At 43.6% G+C, this 23,258-nt stretch overlaps 1 protein-coding gene across 2 annotated transcripts in view; it reads right to left on the bottom strand.

The window, feature by feature from the left end:
- The window catches only part of ULK4 (unc-51 like kinase 4), a 2,742,936-nt gene that overhangs the window by 1,372,675 nt on the left and 1,347,003 nt on the right, over positions 1-23,258 (bottom strand). The window lies entirely within an intron of this gene.

Here is a 23,258-nt window from a genome sequence, read left to right on the forward strand (position 1 = left end):
ATACCACAGTTTCTTTGGTCGGTGCTCTACGAATATAAATTCTATGATGAGGACAATCATAGGTACTCAACAATCCTGGGAGAAATAACACAAACAGGACTGTGGTCACTTAAACAGATATAGATCAAATGACAGTCATAAAGCAGTTACATGTCTTTGCATTGGCAAACTGCTTAAAATAACCCATGCTTTCTTAGTGGAGGGCAATCCTTGCTTTCTCCACTTCTGGAGGGAGAAAATGTCCCGGAATTAGGGTGGAGCGGTAAGGGTGACTTATGCCAGTTTAAAAATGCAAAGCTCATGCCCACTCATTTATCTCTTGCCCTCCCTCCCATGCTGTAAACTGAGAAGTGTGCTCCACTAGCCACACACTGCTATATACAGGTCGATGGAGTCCAAATCCTCAGGAATCATATGTCTTGACAGGCTACCCGATTCCTGAGGAATGAGAATTTGGACTCAACCACCCTGTAAATACAAGTCTATGGCTAGACGAACACACCACTCAGCTTACAACATGGGAGGGAGGGAAGAGAGGACGAGAGTTGGATGGGAAGCTGTGGACTGACATTTTAAAAAGGGTATTAGTCGCCCTTCTCGCTCTTCCCCAATTCTGGGACCTTTGATTCCTCCTGAGGGGGAGAAAGCAAGGAGATCCCTCCAGTAAGAAGGCATGGGTGTTTTTAAGTAGGCTGGCAACGACAAGTGACTACTTTATGACTGGGGGAATTCAAGGGATGCACAGCAAACATGGGTTATCCCTAGGTTTCCCAAAGCCTTAAGTATCCATGAAACACAGAAGAACAATACCAATAACATCCCTAGAATCCCCCATATTTGCAAGCTTGGAAAATCCTGGAGACTAAAGGGTGGCAGCACAAAGGAGAGCAAAAGCATTCTCAGGATTATCCGTGCCCAATGGGACACGTGCTCTCTGGTGGTCATGAAAAGAAACACAGTGGATGCTGTGGTTTACCACAGCCAACTTTTATGAGAAAACAGGGACTGAGGTAAATGGATGTTCCTCCAAGAGATTTCTTATCTATGATATCCCTATCCCAGCACAGCTGTTCACTGGAAACTTTTGCGCCGCCAGGGGGCACAGTGGGGCTCAGTGTCGGCTCTGCGTCAGCTCCGTCCGATGACCCAACACGCCCTGCGTCAGATATGATGTTGGGGCCACTATATACAGTGGTGGTGCGCCTCATAACCTCAGTTCCACACTTTTCCCCTAGCACTCTGAAGCTGAGGGACCTTAGAACTGGTGGTGTACTAGCTTCCCGCAAGAGGGGCAGGTAGGGAGGGCAATGAGCCACCTGGCACAACACCAAGCACAACACCAAGGTGAGCACAACACTAATTGAGTCCTCACTTTATTTCTCCATCCAGGGAGACCCGGTCCAGGCCCATGAAGAAGGCTTTTTTGCCGAAACGTCACGGGATATTCCAACGCATGGGCATGCCATCCATGTCCCGTACCATCACTTGATCTACATCTAGACGTAGACCAAAGACTAGGTTACCTCCCAATACTTAGTACACCTCGGAAGTAACAAGAAGGATGTACTAGTGAAGACTAGTTTGAGCCCATTTATTACAGTTCACTCATTATTGTTATGAGATCACATGGTGGTTGTTCTATAAAAACATTTAAAGTATTGAAATGTGATGTATATAGAGGTCAACCCCGGAAGCATTTACTGCTGAATAACTGTCTTGCATTTATGTATGGCATTGTCATGTTAATGTTCATTTATGAGTAGTTTGAACTTATTTGTGTCTTGTTCTTTTGCTTTTCCTTGTTTTGCTAATATGTCTGTCAAATAACAGGCAGGCGTTGCCAAAAAAAACTAAAAAATACTATGCAGAATCAAATCCGCACTCACTTGATTTTGGCTAAATAAATAAGCTAAAATTCACTTTACATGTGTTTTTTGCTGCCTTCTCAATTGAGCTAAAGTATACAGCTCCACTGATACTAAGCATCTTAAATGTTAAAATCTTTGCAGAAAATGTGTATGTAAAGTAACACAAACCTTTGTGGTAGGACGCCAACCTCCTGTTCCAAACTGGCTTACCCAGCTGACTTCACCCACTCTGAACACGCCTTAACAGGTTCTGGGGATTTTAAAGTCCCCATCAGACTGATTGGTCTTCTCACAACTAGACCGTTCACTGTCTTTGCGGGAGTCCCTTTTCCATGTTGTTGTTTGTGTTGTCATCTTCCTCGTCCCAGTACCAAAGTGGTGTTTGGTACTGTTCTTCGTCCAAGTACGAAAATGGTGTGTATGTGAGTAAATATCAATGGTAAAATAGGGACAGGATTTGTAACGCCCTATAAATTCTTGGGAGATATTTGGTTCCCTAGGAAAGGGAAATGGGTTATACCATGTCATCAAAGGGTGCCTCATCCCCACTCCCCAAGCTGCCTCGTCACAGATGATCCTCCCTCGCATATCCATCCCCAGGGTCAGGAACCCGAAAGCGCTGGTCTTTCCCTGGCCACCTGGGGAGACGATATTTTGGATAAAGAAGTGAGGACGACCTCAGATTCCTCACAGCATCCTGACCCAAAAGGAAACCAAAGCAATAATACTTAGCAGACATGTGCAAAGATGCCAACGTTGCTGCCTGGCAAATGTCCAGCACCGGGACTCACCTGTGCAGGGCAGAGGTGCCAGTAATTCCCATGGCAGAATGAGCTCTGAGACCCTCGGGCACATTCGTCCAGCAGATCGTAGCATTGTGAGATGCAGACAATGATCCACCTGGACAGGGTCTGCTTCGTGACACCCCAACCAGCACAAGAACCAGGGTAACCAACAAAAGGCTGGCCATCTTTCCTAGCCTCTCTAGTACGAGAGACATAGAACTACAGGGCCCATACCGGGTCCAACCGATGGAATCATTCCTCAGCCTTGTAAGGGTGGGATGGAAAAAAACCACAGGAAGATAGACCTTCTGAGATGGAAATCCAAGACCACTTTCAGAAGAAAGGAGGGTCTCACTCTCAATGTCACTTTCTCTTTGGAAAAAACAAAAAGAGAGGTAAAACAAACAACGACTGGAGCTCACTCCCCCGTCTTGCGGAAGTGATAGCAACCACCTTAAGGGTTTGCAATCTAACAGAACAGGAGTGAAAGGGCTCAAACGGAGCACCCATAAGAAACATTAAAACTAAATTTGAATCCCATGCCGGAACCACACACTGGAGGGGAGGAAACTAGTTACACAAAGCTGCAAAAACTGCCTAACAGTGAGGATTGCGAAAAATGATTCCTGTTCTGGGGACCTTTTCAACACTGAAATAGCAGCAAGGTAACCCTTCACAGTGCCAATCTGCAGGCCCGCCTGCGCCAAAGATAGCAGAAAATCCAAAACAGGAGACAGAGGGCAGCATAAAGGGATCCAGGTCCCTCTCCCAGCAAAGTAAAAATGTACGCCACCTGCAGGCATAAATGGATTTCATAGCAGGCCTCTGAGCTGAATGGTGCGCATCGAGGACGTTGTCTGACAAGTCCCACTTCTTGTATCTCAGCCTCTCAGTAGCCAATAACGAATGCTCAGGCTGCTGTGGTTCAGACGGAGGACCCGCCCCTCCGATTGGGAGAGCAAGACCACTCTCCTCGGAAGGCCCCAGGGAGGGCAGATGGACATGTCCAGCAGCTCCAGATACCAAGTTCTCTAGGCACAGTCTGGGGTGATCAAGATTATTGTGGTTCCGAACTGGCGCAAACTCCTAAGAACCAGCAGAATGACAGGGATAGACGGGAACATATAAAGGAGTTCGAAAGTCCACTCGAGCATCAGTGCGTCCCCCAAAACTCCTGATGAGGAAATTCCCTGGAGCAGAACAACTCGCACTTCCGGTTGGCACTGTAAGCGAAGAGGTCCACTTGAGGAGTTCCCCAAAAGGAGATCTCCGCCAGAACTTCCTGACAGAGCTCCCACTCATGGGAGGCCGATGTCTGTCTGCTCAAGGCATCCACTGAGACCTATTTGTGTCCGGCTAGATGAGCCACCGTCAGAGAAACACTGTTCTCCAGAAACCAGGACCACAGCTTCATTGCTTCTCTGCACAGAGACAAAGAACCCTTGCCACCTTGTTTGTTGAAGTAGTGCATGCCCGCTGTGTTGGCCATCAGAATCAGCACAGCGTTTCACAGAGAGAAAGGAAAGCGACCAGGGCCAGCCTCATCGCCCTCAGCTCCAGCAAGTTGATGCGTTCCCGGAACTTGGCGGGAGACCACAGTTAGCTCACTGTCAGGTCTGACAGGTGAGCACCCCAACCAGTCAGAGATGCATCCATGACCACTGTCACCAGATGCCAAGGTTGACGGACGAACGTGCCTCTCAGCAAGTTGTCCCACACGGCCCACCACATGAGAAACTGGGTCTCCTGGTTCGAGACCTGTTGAAAATCTGACATGTGGCCCTAGAACTGTGACCATTGGCAACGAAGAAGCCAGGAAAGCGATCTCATGCAGACTCTCGCCTCCAGCACCAAAAGGATGCAGGAGGCGATGAGGCCCAGAAGGCGCAGGAAAGTTGAGGTGTTCCTGTGATTGGAGGGCATTGACCATCCGAAAGATGTTCGCCACTCGATCCTCGGGTGGGAAGGTCATGCCCAGGTGAGTGTCCAAGACTGCCTCGAAGAATCGGAGAGACGGGGCTGGCAGAAGCTGGCACTTTTTGAAGTTCAGGTGAAAACCCAAACTGTGTAATAAAGTGCATGTGCTGAGTAGATGCTCCAATAGTAGCTCTGGGGAGCGAGCTCGGACGAGCCAATCATTCAGGTAGGGAAAGACATGGATGCTTTCTCTCCTGAGGCGAGCCGCTACCACTCCCAGCAGCTTAGTGAAAAGCCTGGGTGCTGATGAAAGTCTGAACAGCAGGACCTTGAACTGGTAATGATGTTGGCCCACTACGAACCTCAGGTAATTCCTGTGTTTTAGATGAATCGGCACATGGAAGTAGAAGTCATGAAGATCCAGGCAAACCAACTAGTCCTGCAAATCGAGGGTTATCAGGATCTTGGCTAGATTAACCATCTTGAACTTGTCCTTGCGTATGAACAAGTTCAGCAACCAAAGATCCAAAATGGGGTGCAAGCTTCCGTCCTTCTTCGGCACCAGAAACTTGGTGAAGTAGCACAGCCTACCACAATGTGTGTGCAGAACCAGTTTGATTGCGCTTTTCATCAGAGGCTGACAGACCTCCTCCAGGAGCATGGTGTCCATAGACAAGGGGGCTGCAGAGGGACCATGGTCCGGGGGTGCCTAGAGAAATCGGAGGCAAAGCCGCCCACAACAGATGTGTGGTAAAACCCATCACTGAGGTTTGCTGCCCTGGGATGCGTGGGGACAGAGGCCGTGGCCACAACACCCCTCTGGGCACCTCTTCCCCTACCTCTCGGGAAGCGTCTGATTCTTCCCAGGGCAGACTGGCCACAGCTTCTCAGGGAAAGGCAGTGAAGGGGTGAAAACCCATGCTGCGGAACCACGGTTGTGCGGAGGGCTGATGCACGGCAAGCCCAAAGGACTTAGCCATCGCCTTTGATGAATGAACCTCCTGGAGGGTGTTGTCACCCTTAGCTTCAAAAAGGTTGCCATCGAATGGCATGGCCAACAATCTGGTTTGGACATCACCCACAAATTCCAACGTCCTTAGCCAGGAGTGGCACCTGACCAACATTCTTGTGGCCATGGGCCTACTCACAGTCTGCTGTGTCCAGCCCTGGTTACAGCATTTGGTGTGCCGGTCCTCTGCCATCAGAGACTAGGACTTTGGATCTGACAATCATTTCTTTTTCAGGGATGTGTTCGGCTGCATTGGCAACCACTTCTCAAAAGTCTAAGTGTATAGGAGGCCTACACCCTCACCGTCCTTTATTAGACAGATACATGTGGTAATTAGGGCCAGTAATTCACTCTTCTGTTCAACATCACAAAAATCAGGATTATTGACTGTTTAGGGTAGCACAGGATATAAAAAGTATGCTTACATTACACACATACTTGCATAACAAAGACAATAGCCTAGAATATGTTAAAGATATGCAGGATAGTACATTAGCAAGATAATGAATTCATGGATAGTCAGTTCAAATGCCTGCAAATCTCTGAATCCCACAGTGTTTAGAAAATAACTGAGAACACAGTAATGAAGTGTTGTGTGCAGAAATGGGAGTGTATTTGAACAGAAACTAGTATGAGATGATTTAGCAACAAATTAGAGAATATAGAGTATTTTCACAGTGCTGTTTTGAAAGTGAAACTTGGCACACCAGGCTGGAAAGATTAGCTAAAAGAAAGCCAGGCAGCTTATCTATGTTCTGAACACCGTGTGCGAAAGAAATCAGCAACACATGTGGAATTCTCAGAACATTGTTTTGATTCAGTGTAAAAATTGCAACATATTGCATGGTCATGTGAGATTTGGGAAACTACCTAGATTTGCACATTTGCATACAGATTCATGTGTTTAAGAACTGCAATTTTCTAGTTTTTAAAATTGCCTGTCATTCAGGAAATAACTAGTCATCCCAAACAGAAAGTGTTTTGTGTCCAATGGGATGTTAATGGTAGTTTGACCTCTTAGTAGAAGGACCAATTAAAATCTGTATGGTCCACATTAGAATAAATTGTTGCACAATCCATTTTCAGTGTATAAAACCCATGATGTATGCATGGTAAGTGTGAGATGTTCCTTTTGTTTGGCTATGAAGAAGAGTGAATAAATGAATAGCTCCCTTTCTCACACAAGAAGTATGTGTTGACAACATAGCCGGCTGTAAGAGAATAATGGCTGCGAGTTCATCTTAACATTTGGCGACCACACAAGAAGGGACCATCTGAAAAACTTCAAAGACGGCAAGAACCCATGTTCCCCTGCACTGACAGACATAGGGGATTTGCGCAGAAGACAGATGGGTAAGGCAGTTGACCCAATGCTTTGGTGCATTTCCCTGTGCCTGATAGAGCAGAAAGCCAGCCAGCCAGCCTTGTAGTAATGTATACCATTGTGTGGAAAACAGAGATGTGAGGATTTATTTGTGTCAGTTTAAACATTCTTTGAAATGGTATTGTTTTGTCATGTACCAGTGATGACTGGTTTTGATGTGTTTGTCTGTTGATAGCAACAGGGCCGTATTTTTTACCAGTCAAGATGTAAATCACCTTCCGTCGAGTACAAGAGATAAATAATTCATAGTTTAGTTTAAATTAATTAGGTTGTCCCACTTTAAGTTTTGCCCTGTGTTTTAAATCTTCACAGTGGTTGTTCTATTTGCGAGCATTTTTGGCTAAAATGCGCACGATTCATGTTCAAATAACAAACAAGAGATAGCACTCCCCAAGCTGATAATACATTTATAACAGTGAAGACAGTCTTAAAATTAAATTACAGATGAAACAGGCTTGGAAAGATACAGCATTTTCTTTTCATGTGGTAGGAACAGTCTTTCCTAAAATTAGGCTCGTTTGTGAGCTGCAAGTGTAGAAATAACAGTGCCACATTACATGAGTAAACTGACTCAACTAGCTTGAACATGACGTGCCCCAAACTGGAAGAAAAGCAGAGCTTTTTTTAGATATATACAAGCTTTTAGGTAAAAATGCTAATTCTATAAATGATATCTCATTTAGGGCTAACATGCACACATTTTATTGTGTGGGCAGACTTCAAAGAAACAAAAGACTTTAGAAGATGTACATACAGTGTTTTTGTTAGGGACAGCGCAAAATTTCCTGGCGGCATTCCAACACTTCATATAGGCAGCACCGCAGTTACTGTTTTCAGTATTTAGCTTAGGCTACAAATGAAAGACTTTAAGAAATAATAGCGCATTGCCATACAGGGATTTAGTTGCAAGATTGATAGTAGCCTGCTAGAGAGACAGGCAAATACAGATAACATTTTTTTATTTTGCCGTGCAGACTTTACACAAGTGGCTGAAGGACCAGGACTACGACCTTCAACATAATAAAAGAGGGAGTACGATTGTTCATGCAGAACATAGAAATAGCTTGCATTTCCTTGTGAAACACAAGAGATGAACATAAGTTAAGCTGGGTAGCTCAATTGTTAGAACAATAGTCGCTTAGTTGCACATAAGTGATGAATTAGCATGTAATTATGAAGTTTGGAGATGTTTTAAAGAACTCCTAGGAAGAATGTGTCAGGTATTATGTATGCAGTTCAGCTTAAATGTATCATTTAAGTTTTAATTGAGGCTAGTTTCTTTAGGAAACATTATATTATAGATGCCACCAAACATGTAGGACGCTTGGGAGAAATGATATGAAGAGTTTGAATATTTAGGCAGCCGGATGGACCCGTGTTGCAATTATGACATAGAAGGAAAATGTTGGTTTTAATTTTGGTTTGGCACTGATGATAGAAATATGTAGGTAACACATTTTGAATTAAGGAGTCATGTGATGCTGAAATATACTGCGCAGAAAAATGCAGATTGCTGTATAGTAGCAGTTATGAGTTGATCATATGGACAGAATTATGAAATGATGGTTTGAGGATAAAAACAAATATTTATGATGGGAATGACACATAGGGCGTGTAAAAACAGTTATAGGTGGTATTTAGATAGAAGATGTTTTGTTTGAAAGTATTAAGGAAAGGGGCTGAATAAATTGATTAATTTGAAGGAAAAAGAAAAATCAAATCCCTTTTTTATGTGCGTGATTTGAGGCATATGGAAAAATACACTTGTGGAAGAAAGGTTGAAAACATATGGCAGTAGAGGTATAAGAGTTAAGAATGAGTAGGGCTAGAGATGATATAGGTGGGCAGGCATAGAATTCATGTGAATGATGAATTAAGACAGATTTTAAAAATGTGTAATTTGTGTTAGGATGAAATACGTTGAATGATTTTGAATTTTATTTATTTTTAATACAGAGCTTTAAGTGAACAGGCGCTGAGTGCCACTTTCATGGAAAAATAGTCCAGAACCAGAACTCCTTGAACTAACTTTCATTTTTAAGGGTTTTGTGTGAGACATACCAGCAAGAACGGTGATCCTTGAGTAGAGGAGCTCAGCGTAAGGTTCATATAATAAACACCAGTTGAAGAAATAGAAAATTGAGTAGATTTTTAGGAGAAAATATGTTTTGATATTTCTTACATGTTATGTTGAAGGGATGTGCTGTGGGAGTGGGTAAGCCCTTGGTTTTGATTTGGTGGCAGTCTCTATACTTTTTGGGAAATATTTTTTGTTTTGGCCAAAAAAAACATGTATGATTAACCATATTTTGAGCAAACTGTTTTACACTAGAATGTGTCCACTTTAAAAAAAATTACACAAGCGACTTCCCAGGTTTTATTAGTTATATTGGATTTGTGCCAGATACTTTATTTTTGAAAGACTTAATCATAAGACATTGGGGGTCATTACAATACCGGCGGTGGCCGTGCCGGTATAACAGGCATTGCTGCCACTGGTATAATTTTTTCCCAGCGCCCGTGAATGGGCAATTACCGGGCCATTACGGCCCCGCCGGACCCAGTAATTGCCCATTCACGGGCACCAGAAAAAAATTCTCCCCATTCACGGGCGCTGGGAATGGGGAGGACATGCTGTGTTCGCGGGTGCCCGTATGACCACCAGGTCGGACCTGGCAGAGAGGGAAGGCACCCATGAGCAGAAGTCGTAGTTTTCCGGTCCGGTAACAACGGTACAAGCAAGCTTACCGGTACCGTTGTTACCGGACCAGCAAACTTATAATGAGGCCCATTACATTAGAACACATGAGAGCACCCCTGTTTTTTTAGAGAGTTTGTAACAAGAAGAAGGCAAGGATGTATGTCAGCAGAAGGAAATCAGAAAGTGATTGAAGGAGAGAAGGAGAAATAATGATCAGAAGGGGCACAGGCATGGGGGAGCAACAGCAAGACAAAGATTGCAATAAAGGCAAAAGAAGTGCTTTAAGTAACTAGACAGTAAGGACATAGGCCAGAAGAGTAACTCAGAAAAGAAAGAGGGGTCAGGGGGGGGGGCACAGCATCTCTCCCACTGCATAGTACAGGAGAAAAAGAAATGTGCCCAAGATCACACATGGTGGTAGGAATGCGCTGAAAATAAAAATATAATTATGAATAAAAATTACATAACAAAGAAGTGTCATGTAATAGCAAGTGGCACTAGATTAAGCATGGGAAACATTTATGGGGAACAGCAGGAATTAATAAGGTTATAAGCACTTTTGCAGTAGTGCTATTAAATGTGCATGCATTGATGCAAATATTTGTATCTGGAATGGGGAAGTAATAGTAATGAGAGGAAGCATTCTCACTAGCACCAAGACTGGAGGTATATACATTATAGGAGAGGGGTGCATGATCTTTTTATAAACATTATTACAATTTTTGTAACGTATTAACAGATTTATTGAGGAGAGATTTCAGTCAGTAACTAGGGGAAAACATTAACTATTGTTAGGGATTAATTATGCAAATACACAAGGAGTGTGCCGTTGGACCCAAAAAGTATTTTTTATGGAGCACACACCCTGATTAGTATAGCTTTCAAGAATAAAGAGTATATTATTAAGATCACTTATGGGGTTTATTTAGATAAAACATTTATGGATGAGAAAGAAGGACTGGTTAGTGCAAGCATGCTAGGAAGGATTACAAATGGAAATAAGGAGGATTTGGTATAAGTACTGATCATGTTATGGATCACTGTTACACATGATGATTGGCGTATTAGAAGGAGTGAAGAAAGTAGAATTTGGAGATATGGAAAAAGAAGGCATTATGCACGAGATTTGGAAAAAACATAGGGATAATTAGATTAGAGTTTTTGTCATGATATGGTTATAAAGAGGGGGAGCAACAAACTCACGCACTCACGCACACACTGAACATATACATGAACCCATAATAGATAGCATCACCCCAACATTAAAATGTAACTTAATACATAGGCTATTGAAGGGCATAAGGGCCTTCTCTCAGATTGTTTGACAGGGGGGTGTTACATAGGAATAAGTGCTGGTGAAAAGTGAGGGGAAAGAGCATTTCACTTTCAGAATTTGCTACCCAGTGCCAGAGCAAGAGAGGTTGCCTGCAGACCACTGGACACTGACCCTGGAGGAAATTAATAGATCACAACTTCAGCTCAAACACACATGCATAGTCCCATGAATACACACACATACAATCACCAGACCAGCAACAGCCCCCGAACAAAATCAATAGATAACACACTCAGCTCCATAAATCTAGGGCACCAACACACACACTCAATCCCGTGAAAGCACAATCAACAGATCAAATGCTCAATTGACAAAAATATACATTAGGATAGTAAGAAAAAGCAATCAATGCTGCCATGAAAAAAACACACACACACAAACACTGCCCTCTCTTTACATTAGGTTCACTAGTTAGAAACATTAAGTCCTGCTAAAATGCAATATAAGAGAACAGAGTGCATATTATTGTTGGAATATATTTGTGTTGAAAGAAAAAAAAAAAATATATATATATATATATATCAGTTATATCAGTGAAAAAACTTTGTTTAAGGGACGTTATAGTTACTTTGCCCTAATAAAAACCTATCCATATTATGGGTATAAGTAAAATCAAAAAACCCTAGAAATTCGCCAGTTATGGTAAGCTAAGCAACCATAACTTGCGCCACCACCGTGCACTGCTAAGACTAACACCCATGACATCAAAGATGACATCACAAATGTCATTGATGAATTATTTCTTGCTCTACCATTACATACAGAAAATGAAGGGAATGCCCCAGAAGCAGCAGCTTCTCCACAAGTCCATGTCCACTTAGAAACCCAAACTACCACTGTACAAAATCAACTAGTGAGCCTGGAGGCAAAAATTGACCAATTAATGAACAGTTTTGGCGACTTAAAAGATTTTGTACAGAGACATATAATGGACAATATTAAATCCCACTACCCCACCTGCACCTGTACCCCTTCCCCCTGTCCCAGCCAACCATCCCCACAAATTCCCTGTCAGCAAAGACGTTATGATGCGACCTCAATCCCTTCCTCCCATGATGCCCAACCTGTGGAAAACCCCAATTCCCCTGTATATGTCTCCTTTTCTGCTACTGCTTCCCTTTCCTTATTGTGTGTATTTATGTGCATTAATAAAGTTCTATGTGTATACTGTTGCTGTGTCTGTGTTTTCTTAAATGCCCCGTTACGATTCCCCAGAGCGCGCGATGGTGCGGTATGTCCGCAAAGCTGTGACATACCTTAATCAGTTTAGGGACCCCACCTCTGTCTGGCAGACACTTGGAGGTATATGCATCCCTCCCGCCGAGTCCTACAAACAGGATGCCTATCCGGCATGTCCGCATAGCGGTGACATATTTTAATTAGTTCGGGGACCCCACACATGTCCGGTGGACAACTGGGCGCATGGGCATCTCATCCCCTGGGTCCTTCGGACACTCCGCCTGTTCGGAACTGTCCGCCGCATGTGTGTCGCACTTTTAATTAGTTCGAGGACCCCTACTCTGTCCGTAGGATACCTATGCGCATGCGTACAACGGATCCCGCGCAATAGGTGTCCGTGACGTCACCATGCAACCACACCCACACTGAGGGCTTCCTTATTCGCGAACAGGGTCTGGGCCCCCAAACAGTAAAAAAGTGCTTTTTGAGCAATCCAATGTGTTTTACTGTGTTCACCCTTTCAGTGGTCCCAGACCATGCCCCTGGCCATCTGGACACTTTTTGGAACATTTTGAGCCGAGCTTGGGGTTCGAAGTGTCCACGGACAGGGGGACTGTCCGCAAAGCACTACCGAACACCCCTATAAAAGGCCACACCCCAGTGCTGCTCCTCATTCTGTTTTTGGATTTCCATGACAGACACATTGCTGGATTGCTGAACTACTGCTCCACATTGCTTCATTGCTGGATTGCTGGGCTGCTGAGGTCCTTGATTAGCTGGATTACCAGCATAATGGCATCCACTGCTGTTACATCTACTGCCTCTGCCTCAGCACCACCGCCACCACCACCACCACCACCACCACCACAACCTTCCCAAGGGTCTGGGGAGGGGAACAGGTGTGTGTCATGACTACTGGGTTCCCCCTCAAAAGAATTTCCAAAATTTCCTGGGTGGCCGCTTACAATTCCTGGTCTAAGGATAGGTAGGGTTGGGCTATGCTACTAGGGCTCTTCCTCATCAACCAACATGGCCGCCTGATGTTACAACCCCTAGATTGGGCAAGCGGTCTAGTTTTCTGTTACTCTGGAGTACTTAAGCCCCTCTTGCTTTGTTCAACGGCGCTTCGCGTCTTCAGGTGTGTTCAGCGGATGCTTACCGCGGTTCATCCCTCTGACAGGAATTCCTCAGTTCCCTTGTAATTCATAGATACCCCCTCTATAGTGCCATGGTCCTTGTTTTCCCGTGCCATTACGCAACTACTATTCCGTGAGCTCTGTGTGGAGTTGGCGTTCGTCAGTGTGGAGTTGGCGGGAGACGCATTCCTTTTGGCGTTTCGTTTGTGAGGAGTTTTCGAGACACTCATTCCTGTTCTGTCTCCTTTCCACAGCAAGTATCATTAACCTCATTAGCTGTCTCCACTGATTATTCGTTCTTAAATGGCAAGTGCTCTGCTTGCATTCGTTCTCCAAGGGCAAGTGTATGTTTTAACCGCCCAGTAATCGTATTAGTATTACGGAGCTAGGGGGTTTAGTGTGGAGATTTTGTTTCTAGGAACAGAGGTGTTCCGCTTTTTCTGTCACAGTTAGGTACACTAATTCTACACATGAAAGTGCCTAAAAGGTTAAATGTTGCGCACGTTCAGTTTTAGACACATTAGGGTGTTTCTTGCAAGGAGTTCGTTAGCAATATTATTTCTGGCTGGGAATTGTCAGGAATAGCACTTTTGAGGTATTTCCAGGAGAACCGGAGAATAACCTTACCTCTCCAGTCACCGTTGTGTTGTTGGAATAGGTTGAATGTTTTTTCCACCTCACCATTAGGCATTTTTCTCTACACCCTACATTCCATATAGGGCTGTCCTTCTCCCCTTGTTTAGGCCACTCCTAATTTAGCCCTTCTTCAGAACACGCACCCCTGCGCAGAAGCAGGATGGAGCTAACCAAATCACCAACTAAGGTAATTGAACAATACAGTTGCTGGGATTTTTTGACCTATAATATTTTCCCTACATTAGGACGCATTCCAATTGTTCTCGTGTTGTAATTTGTTTTCTGTGGTATAGAAAGAGAGTCCAGTTGGGGTAGTGAACAACAGATAACTGCGCACCCTGAGAAGTTTCAGAATATCACGTGGTGTCCCCGAGGAGTCTAAGGTAAGCGTTACAGTGTGGCGATGCAGAGGAGGAAGAAGAGGAAGACAAGAATGAGGTAGTGGAAGTCCCTGCTACCTGCTGCCGACGTGAGTCTTGGGTGTGGAGCTCTTTACCAACGTTGGATATAAGCCCAAGGCTAGTGTGGCCAAGGTTCACTGCAATGAGTGCGCCATGGTACTCAGTCGCGGAACACCTGGGCTGTACAGTTGTGACTACCTCCATGCGGCGACACCTAAGATCCAGCCACAAAGCAACAGTTCAGAGGGTCGTCCCCTTCGAACAGGGTAGTAGGTCGAGTTCCACTGCGGCATCCTCGACACCTTCTCCTGTTACCACACAGGACACTCCTGTGGGGCAGAGGACTGCTCCAACAGCCTTGCAGGCCCCACGCACGGCAGTAGATCCTTATCTTTCAAAGGTTACTAGATTGTGTGCATACTGCAATGCAAACTCTGCAGGGTTGAGCAGTTTCGGAGTGGTTTCGAGGCTTCGGTCCGGGACCACGAAGGAAAAGTGCCCCCAACATCTTCCTCTATCCATCTGCACCTTCTTATCCCTGTGGTTGGTGGCCCTTTCCTACCCTCTCCTTGTGTGTTGTGTTTAAAAAATACCCAAGAATTCGCAAAACCTAAAAAAAGAAAGAAAAGGCTCTTTTCAGAGCTAACTTACACAGTTAAAAAATAGAAGTACCAAACAATTGGTGGAGACCACTGTGCAGTCTGCAAAGTTCGCGGATAGCGCAGTAGTCCGCAGACTTATAAAGGCATGAAGGGGGTGGCAGCATGTAAACCATTGCATTCTTTTCCAAGAGAAACTGGTGGCTCTGAAAAGAACCTTCTTGGTTTTTTTTTGTTCTTGGAAGTTTTGAAGTGGCCAACACCTACTGCACACATGCTTTCTATACTTGCAAGAATGGCTGCAAAGCACTTAGTATATAGCGGAAAAAAAGGTGATTGCCAGCATCAGTAAAACGGGCGCCATCTCTGCGGAAAATGTTGGTGCTGCAAAATGTAATGTTTTCATCGTGGAAGGGAGACATACTAACATTTCACTAAAATGCACAAACAGCCTTGTTGACATTGCGTCTGCTTTCTCCATTTGCGGATCAAATGATGAAGAGCGCAGCCACATCTGTCTCTGGGCAATGCATGAAAAAAATGACACGAGAGTTTGGAAACATGTCCATGACTTTCCCAAGTGCCTCCTTCATCGCAAACTGCAGAGAGATTGCAGCAACATGGCCTAAACTGTTCTCCCCAGAATGAACAATAAAAATGGCTGGATGATGCTGCGTCACCATAGTGGTACAAAGAGGAAACAAATCCAGCCACTTCATTCCACGCACTCCATACCAGTGCACATCCACATGAGGGAATCCAAGATGTGCAGCCACTCCACAGTGCTCTGCATACAGCTGCAACCAATCTATCCACGAGTCCCCCAAAATCCACACTCTGCCTCCTGAAAGACACAGCCATAGTGATAATCATCTGCACTCCTCTCAGCAAACAGACCTTCTGCCACAGTCTCTCCTTGCACACCACACCGGGAAATCTTATTGATCAATCCCCTGGCCTCCACAGTCCCATTAACATGCCTGCCATCCTCAAAAGCCTCGGATGTGGCACGTGCGATCCACAGACTACTGCGGTGTCCCCAGGCATATTGTGTAATTCACAGGGGTAGGGAAATAATTTTTAACCGGGGTAGGAGGCTTTATCTTTAGTGGTGGCTTTGAAAAGAGACTTTTGTTTTTCTTTTTTTTTTTACCCCTTAAGTGCCAAGGACGAGGTATCTCGTCCTTGGGATTACCTCCCTGGTACCAAGGATGCGATATAGCTCGTCCTTGGCACTTAAGGGGTTAATGAAGGAGAAAATGGTAGAAGACTTTGAATGGTGAAATACCAAAATCACCAAAAAAGGCCTTGGCACGGGGGAAAACCCATGGCAGTTAAAAGGTTAAAGGTGCTTGTAAAAAAACACCTTTTATTTTGTATTTTTTGGCAGCAAGGGGGTTTCTCTTCTTTTCCTCCTTACTGCCTTACATCAACCACTGCAAACATCCCTTAAGTTCCAAAAGAAACAAGCGTTTCCAAGAACGGTGAACAAAACGCCATCAGGAAGTCAATGTTGTCGTTGGAGAAAACAGACATTTCAGCACACTGCAAAACTATACCCATGCCTCTATCAACAATGTACCTTCCAAAATTCTGCTGGGGATTGAAGATATTGGAGTTATTCCATTGTGCTCTTGGTAGCATTTCGAAAAAAACACCTTTGCACTTGGGAAAAGCAGCATTAGTTCCTCCAACAACAACTTCAATACAGGAATCAAACTTGGGGCACTGATGTACCCCAAATGCTCTCCTCCACAGTGCACCACCAAAACATCAGGACTACAAAGAGTAGCCATGTTTCTACAAAGAGCAAGCAGTGCCTGCAAATTATGGCCAGGCACACTGCACCATAAAGGCTCCAGGCCTGGAAAACCAAGATCTGCAGAAACACCTCTTGCCTTTGCATACCACTCCAGATCAGAAACAAAGGAATCTCCCAGTATCCATACAATAAAATAACTCCAGCCATCTTCACAGCACAACCGACACAGCAATGAAAAAAAGTATTATCCTTCCTTCCTGTAAAGCACACCCTTAACACCTGATTGGCTAATCCCCACAGTACACTCCCATTTCCATGCCAGGCATTCTGAGAAGCCCTGGATGTAGCATGTGTGATCCGCGAACTACTGTGGTGTCCGCGGATCCAGTAACACGGGCAGGCCTTCTTCCCTTTCCACTTCGCACTTTGCAGCACTCTCTCATTGGCTACTGGTAAGCAGTCCCACAACCATCCCCCAATCACATCCAATCTATCTACATCTAACTCTAGAAACTCAGTACAACACTGCAGATGTACTGTTCAACACTCAGAGCACAGATCTCCTATGATTCCCAAGCACCTGCATCCAAAAGTACTGTGAAACTCTCCAAGAGTTCTACTTCCAGATCCATCCACATCTACATCCATCAACACAAACTACAGGTATGTATATGTTTTGTAATGCACATAGAAAATGAAAACTGCATTTATGTTAACAAAGAATAGCAAGTACATAGATTGCATGCATTTTAACAGGGTGCCTGCCACTTGCCCTGCATAACCTACCAAATAATCATACTGTCATTTGTACCATCTCCTCACATCAACTGACAGTTACTTAGAATGCTGTTTGCTGGCACAGTTCTTTGTACTGCCCACTAGCCTAAGAGCTGCAAAACACATATTTCAATTTCAGCACCACTACATGTGGATCTTTTTTTAATAAAAAGACACATTTCGAACATTTGCACAGCACATGCAAGTTCCAGGTCCTATGTCAAATGCCCAGAATGGACACAAAAAAGGGAAACTGCATGTATATTAGGAAAGCATGCCAACCACATGCATTGTACAATTGACAAAATGCACAATTGAGAGGAAAGCAAAGAAATGCATGTGTACATTGGAAACAGTGCTATCTGTAAATTTGGATACATAAATGCAACAACTGAAAACAATTTCTCCACTCATGTAGCGAGCATCGACGTATGAGAAACATAACAAAATTCCACACACAGTAACAATTTCCTTTCCAATCTCTACGTCTTTCTCCCTTTTTCTCACTGTACTTTGACTTCCACTAATCCATTTTCAAAACAAATGGTGCAAAAACATCCCACAAACTTCAAAGGTGCAGCCGCACAGGGCACAGTTATCACTGCAGTACTGGCCCCCATACCAACAATGCTAATACTCCGGAGTCCCCACTTGTATGCAGTGCTGTACAATGGCACACTCACACTAACTCTTCCTGCCAACAAATCCTCCTACAATCTAAAACAATGTGTTCCCCTACTGCTATTACTGAACCATTAACACACATACCCACTAACTTCTTTTGCAATTGCAGTGAAGAACTGCCTGCTAAAACCTACTCTTCACATCCAAAAAAGTAAGTGCAGTACTGTTGTAGTGTTCTGCCTGTTACTCAAATAGTGCAGTGTTGTTGTATTGTAGCCTAGACAGTGTTATCCAAGCCCACAGCACTTGCTTCACCCTTACTCACTGCACCTTGCCAGGTCCACTGTGTTTTTATTGTCATCAGAACACCAGTATGTTAACACCCACTAGTTTTATAAAAAACATTGCAATGTCCTTACTTCTTAAAGCAGATTACACTGTCATGCACACTGAAGCAAACCGTTCCCACAGAAACACACACATAGCAGTACAACCTTCCCAACCAAAAGTAACAGCCTTTTGCACAATCACACTCCTCTATGTATACCTACCATCATATTCTGACACTCATGCAAAGTACACACAAATACATTTCACAACTTCAAAACCCACACTTTCCTTTTTTCTCCAACAGACACAAGACAATGCCTAACAAAAGGCAACTCCATAGAAAACAATGCAGAAACAGAGCATATAAAACTCAAGCCATGCAAAATGGCCATTCACCTCTAGCAGACTTTGTACAAAAAATTCCAACAAAACAGCTAATACAGTCACTAAGCAAAAAGGAACCAGGTAGCAGGAAAAAAAAGTGTGACTTCTCTTTCAAAATGTAAAAGTAAAACTTAATGTATAAAGAAAAATGCAACTACCAGTAGTGCCAACACTAAATCTACCAACAGTAACATAGCCACAAGCAAGCAATCCCCAAAAAAATTGTACAAAAAATGTTCCACCAGAGAATCCTTCAGAACCTTATAAAAACAGGGGAGAAATCACGCTCCACCCTTACAACGTACTGCATAAAACTGTTCCTGGAAGCTCTCATAGACAGTGCAATGCTCCCCAAAAGGAAATTATTTATATTAATTTTAAACAGAATGAAACCACTAACAAAATTAATTAGTAAACTACAAAAATGACTTCACAACAGATGCAATAACAGCATAGATACCTTTGCAAACGTCTGTGCAGGTGAGTGGATTCACACCACCAGCACAGAGCCATATTTCAATGAAGAGGCATACAAACATGAGCAAACAAACCCAATTGCCATACATAGCAGTGGGTGGGGCATAGCAGTTCTTCTGGCACAATACCATTATGCCAGAAGAAACGCTGATTGCAAGAATATTCCCAGCAAACTTACAATCAACACTTCATTCCACTGACCAAATCCGTCCCGTCTATAAATGGGCGTGCACCTCAATGTGTTACGTATGAAAACAATCTTTCAAATCTTTGCAGCAGTTCCTCAATCAGTATGTGAAAGCCAAAGACAAATTAAAAATTAAAATATTGCTATCTATGGACACCTGTCCAGTGCGCAAATACACAGGACTACGAGGACGTTCATTAGCCTGTATTTCCGGACCTGCTTACAAAAGCACCTTGCAACAAATCAAAATGTTAGCAACACACCATTCTCCTGTATGAAATCTCGTTCAGAGACTGTACTATGCAAAAGGTCCTGCTTTAGCACGGAAACATTTAAATGACATTCTCCTACATGGTACAGCCAAAGAACTGCTTGAAGAAATAGACCACATCCAAAGCAAATATTTTGAAACTGAAGAGCACTTACAAAATCCATTAACTTTAGAAGAGAGTAGCAACAACTTTGCAGATGCCAACCTTCGATTACACATTTACAAAAAAAGAAATAGCAAAGTTTAAAAGCACATCTGCTAAAATACCAAACCAAGTATGAGTGTGTTGACGCAGAACATGTTATACAAAGACCACCAAAACTGTAGATAGAACGTACAAAATAGAAGACAATGAGGAATCCCAATGGGTCCAATTCGCTCTCCACCTTATAGCAGAAAACAAATATGACATTACTAACCCCTCAATACTTTGCACATACTGCACTGGAAAACTTGACAATAACCAAATGCCTTCACGGGCTATCACTAATAACTTGGAAACCACTCCAACAGCTTAATTTGTATGAGAGCATTGTAATCCAAACAGTGCACCCATTTCAAGCGATAATGCACCTTAAACCGAAAACAGCCAAGTTGCCTCCTTCTGAATTACTGAAAGGCATTTGTGGCAAAGTAGTTTATTTGCCATTAGATCTTAAAGAAAATGTAGACACTCTAGGGGTGCAACGCCCAATAGATCAACCTTTGATTATTCTAGTGAATGGTGTACCTACAAAAGACAAAAGAATTTGGCAGCAACTAGTAGACTTAAACAAAGTTAGAGAAGCCCTGCAATATGTTAAAGAGAACAATGAATACTACAAGGAAATAAACATTGAAGAACACCTGAGAGCAGCCACCAAAATAATTCAGGATTCCTCATCAACTAGCCAATTTGAACTTCTAGATCCTACTACAGCCTCCAATATTTTAGACCAGTATACAATTCACCCACTGCACTCCAAAGACACCATAGACTATGCACTAGAAACATATCAAATGCGACAAGCCAAAGGAACTCCAATCAGCATATGGGAAAAAAGCATAGAAGCACAAGCCTTTCCTCTACTGTTTCCTACTGGAAAAGGTGGAAGGTACGATGAAAGATGCATACAAATAACAGCATCAGAATGCTGCTCTTTACGAATGTACTCTGAAGACCCCAGATTCAGACAAAACTTTGAATACATATTCAACCTCCTCTTTGAAAGTGAACTAGGAACTCTATGTTACGGAGTTACACACACATTGGGCCTCATTACGAGTCCGGCGGTAAAACCGCCTGGTTACCGCCGGACTCGTATTACCATTCCGCCTCCGTGATTCCCGGAATTACCGGGGCATTACAACCCCGGTTTTCCGGGAATCACGGAGGCGGAATGGTGTAAATCCCCATTCCCATTGAGTCCTATGGGACTCAATGGGAATCGGGATCATGGAAACACCGGCAGCATCTCGTAATGCTGCCGGTGTTTCCTCGTCCGCCTGCATGCGGGAGGTGTTAAACCCGCCAGGTCAGACCTGGCGGGAACATCACCTCCCGCCTGCAGGGGTCGGGATCAGGCAGTCCGAAAACAACGGTGGCCGCAGGTTTACCGCCACCGTTATTTCTGGACCGCCAGGGTCGTAATGAGGCCCATTGAAAACAGGTTCCAATTTTCTAAACATGTCTGCTACGCAGCTACTTCAAAAGGTGCAAGAGAAAGATGAAGTTTTACAATCAAGTATTACAAATATATTGGCAAACATGCGTGGTACGAAAGAATACTGGTTCCGACGTCATGCAGATGTACGGTGCATGCTATGCAACCTTGGCCCACCCACATGGTTTGTCACTTTAAGTTGTGCAGAGAATGCATGGGAAGACTTGCACGATTTCCTACGCATAGGAAACAAAAAACAAAGTAGGAATAGACATAAAAACACCAGGAGAACTCTGCCTTCTTGACCCTCTAAATGTGTCAAGGTACACCCATCATCGCTTTATTGACATGCTGCACTTCATCTGTAATAAAACTATTCCTCCCCTCAGAGAAGTGGAACACTTCTTTTGGAGAAAAGAATATCAAGACAGAGGACCACCACACATCCACATGCTTTTGTGGATTAAATATGCTCCTAAATTCGGTCGGGATAGTGATGCCACTGTTTTGCAGTTCATTCACAAATATGACACTTGCATTATTCCTTCAGAAAGTGCACATAGTGAGCTACATGCACACATTTTGCGGTTTCAAAGACACAAGTGTGGCCAGTATTGTTGGTGCAAATATAAAAACAAAGATAAATACTACCCCAAATGCCGCTTTGGTTTCCCGAGTCCAGTTTCAGCAAAAGACAAGTAAACAGCTTCATGTCTTCTGTTAGACACAGTGTGAAAGGCAAATCGCCTAAGAACACACACTGCATAAAAAGAACCGAAGCATCAAAGTACATCAATGATTACAATGCAATCATTGCCCTCCTACGTAATGCAAACATAGATGTGCAGTACGTTGCAGACAATTCCACTGCAGTTTTGCACGATATGTCACAGCCTACTTAACCAAAGCTGAGAAAACAGAGCTGAATGACCTCTGGGATGACATATCATCTGACAAAGCAATGTCATAAGAATTATACAGCTTTGGCATAAAAATGGTCTCCAGTAGAGAATGTGGCTGCTACGAAGACGCAGACCGTTTAACCGGCACAGCCTTGTATGGGAAATCTGAAAAGATAGCTTGGCTAAGCCTTGGTCCTGCTGCATCCAGAAAAAGTGTTCTAAAATCGTACCAAGACATAGAAACAATAGCCAAAAACGATCCCAACAGCCAGGATATTTTGAAAAACAACTTATTGGACACATACTACCCAAACAGAAGTACTGCTTTGGAAACCGTGGGCCTATACCACATTGCCCAAAACTTCTCATACAAACATAATATTAAACCAGATGAGAAAAAAGGTAAATACATAGTCAAATGTTGTGAGGGCAGCCTGGTTAAACTTACCAAACGCAGCCCGATTATTCAAATGAAGCTATCATTAAAAACTCCTCAACATAGAGAACTTTACTACATGTCCCTACTGCAACTTTTTAAACCATGGAGAAAAGAAGATTTATTGGACACCCATGCCTCCTATGAAGATGCTTTTAATGCAAGTGAAAGCACTATGACAGATATAAAATGTACACAGTACAAAAAAAAATGTGGACAATGAACGCCAACAAGAAGAAGAACTTCAAGCACAACTAAATGTAGACACTCCTGAGAGCAGTCAACCTTCTCTTACAGGAAGCCGAGAAACACGTGGACAGCCACTCATAGCAAATGTGTCCCTATGAGCAATTTGAAGAAAACTTCTACTGAAATCGCAACTGAACAATGAGCAGCGTAGCATTTTCCTAGAAGTAACTAAAGAAATAGAACATGATGTGCAGAACGAAACTAAAACTTGTACCCATCAAAACTATAAACCTGTACTGCTGTATGCAAGTGTTCAAGCTGGTTC

The sequence above is a fragment of the Ambystoma mexicanum genome, chromosome 2q (genome assembly GCF_040938575.1).
Source record: "Ambystoma mexicanum isolate Mex_15411 chromosome 2q, UKY_AmexF1_1, whole genome shotgun sequence".
In the NCBI taxonomy this organism is placed as follows: domain Eukaryota; kingdom Metazoa; phylum Chordata; class Amphibia; order Caudata; family Ambystomatidae; genus Ambystoma; species Ambystoma mexicanum.